Here is a 1807-nt window from a genome sequence, read left to right as displayed (position 1 = left end):
ATCTCTTCACTCTGCCATTACAATAAACTCTGTGCTGTACTACATCTCTTCCAGTGACACCTGAAGTACTTGCCATTTTTCAGGCTCTTTCTCTGCTTTGGACACATCAACAATCAGTTCAATTAAAAATGTACTGGTTTAAACTCAAAATTTTTTAGGTAGTGTTACTGAATCGATACTTAACCCCCTATCTTTATGAGCCTATCACACTGCCATTGTAACTATGATCAGGAAGGTTACAGTCCAAAGATACAATTTTATTGTTGGGAAAAAAATTTCATTACTTCATTTAACAATAAGGAAAACTGCAGTAAATCTATCCTTGAGTGACAAGATGATCTGGGAGAAGATTTATACTCTTCATTGACACTTCATTCAAGAAAAGAAGAAACTTCCTAAACTCTTCAAGGAAATTTCATGTCTGTGGGGACAAACAGGTTTGACCTATGTAAAATCTTAGAAAAATACATTGATAATAAACAAGAAACCAGATTTCAATAATACTAAGCAGACATTAAAGGTCTTTTACCTTTTTTAAGAAGATTTTTTTATGTATGATTGAAGTTTATACAACACTCCAGAAAAGCCATGTGTTAGATTGAAAAATAAAATCAGAAGCATTTTCTGTCATATAAGTATACATGAAAAAACGAGAACGTTAATGTCTTAGAAAGTGTATGTCCAGCTCTGTACCGTTACTCATTTAACAAAGCAGAAAATAAGATACTGTACTGTAAACAAAAAGCTACAGTAAAAGGACATTTGGAAATTTACACAAGTTTGAGTTCATAAACATTTTGGTTGCTCCATAACAGTTTTCATAAAAAAAGGAATAAAAAACCCTTGGACAGCTTTCATCACTCTTGACTACTTTTCACTTAAATGCACACAGACATACTTTATATAGCAATATACTGATGTACTCTTAACATGGATATTAAACTACTATTACTGTTTTTTTAACTGAGATGTGTATTATCCAATCAATATTATCTGAATTGAAATACTCATACATTATGTATTCCCATCATGTTGTTAAGTATAAAAACATGAAAATATAACTTTACATTATTTCAGTTATATACATCAGGCTTGACAAAGATTTTTTTTATGCTATGTTTTTTAGAGGAATGAGCCCAGAGGTACAATAAATAGCTTTCCACTGTATACAGTAATGCATTTCTACATTAAAAAAAAAAAAAAATTACCATATGAATATTATTTTAGTTTGGTCATTCTAGCATTGAACATTAAAAATCCGAATGCATCCCCCAACATTCCTGATGAGGAGTAATGCACAGAACACCTATGAATTACAGATGTGCCAAGAAATGATTTAGTTCAGCTGGGGGGAAGTATTGGTAAGACAGACATTGAAAACACTGTATACACCTCTTTTGCTGGCCACACTGAGAGTATACACTGTGTTCACATGCTTGCAGAAACAGGCTCAGAGTTTGTACCACGAGAAGGGACTTCAAGTTTCTGATAAATGCTCTGCCTTCTCCAATGCTCAGCAAACATTATACTTGAGTCTAAGAAATTGATTCCAACTAAAACTGCAAGTCATATTTAAATTTTTATTTAATTCCAAAATAAAAGAGATTTACCGATACTGCATGAGGCAATGTATCCACAATGCAGAAAAATGTAAGCTTTTCAACCAAATGTACAGAATTGTTTCTACAGGGAAAGCTAGAGAAACACGATGTTACTTTGATTTGCATTAGCATTTAAATTAATATTATTGCACTCCTCCTAGGATTCCTTTTTGCTTTTTAAGTAGTTATTGTTTTTTAAATACACA

General features: G+C 32.0%; 1 protein-coding gene across 1 annotated transcript in view; it reads right to left on the bottom strand.

The window, feature by feature from the left end:
• Positions 1 to 521: 521 nt before the first annotated feature.
• The window catches only part of GRIA2 (glutamate ionotropic receptor AMPA type subunit 2), an 89241-nt gene continuing 87955 nt past the window's right edge, over positions 522 to 1807 (bottom strand). Inside the window, exon 17 of the mRNA XM_054632621.2 lies at positions 522 to 1807. This exon is cut by the window's right edge and continues 1572 nt beyond it. The gene's annotated coding sequence lies outside the window, so the exon portion shown is untranslated.

This window comes from Agelaius phoeniceus, chromosome 4, assembly GCF_051311805.1.
Source record: "Agelaius phoeniceus isolate bAgePho1 chromosome 4, bAgePho1.hap1, whole genome shotgun sequence".
In the NCBI taxonomy this organism is placed as follows: Eukaryota; Metazoa; Chordata; class Aves; order Passeriformes; family Icteridae; genus Agelaius; species Agelaius phoeniceus.
The sequence above is the reverse complement of the archived record's forward strand: the minus strand, read 5'-3'. Positions and strand labels throughout refer to the sequence as shown.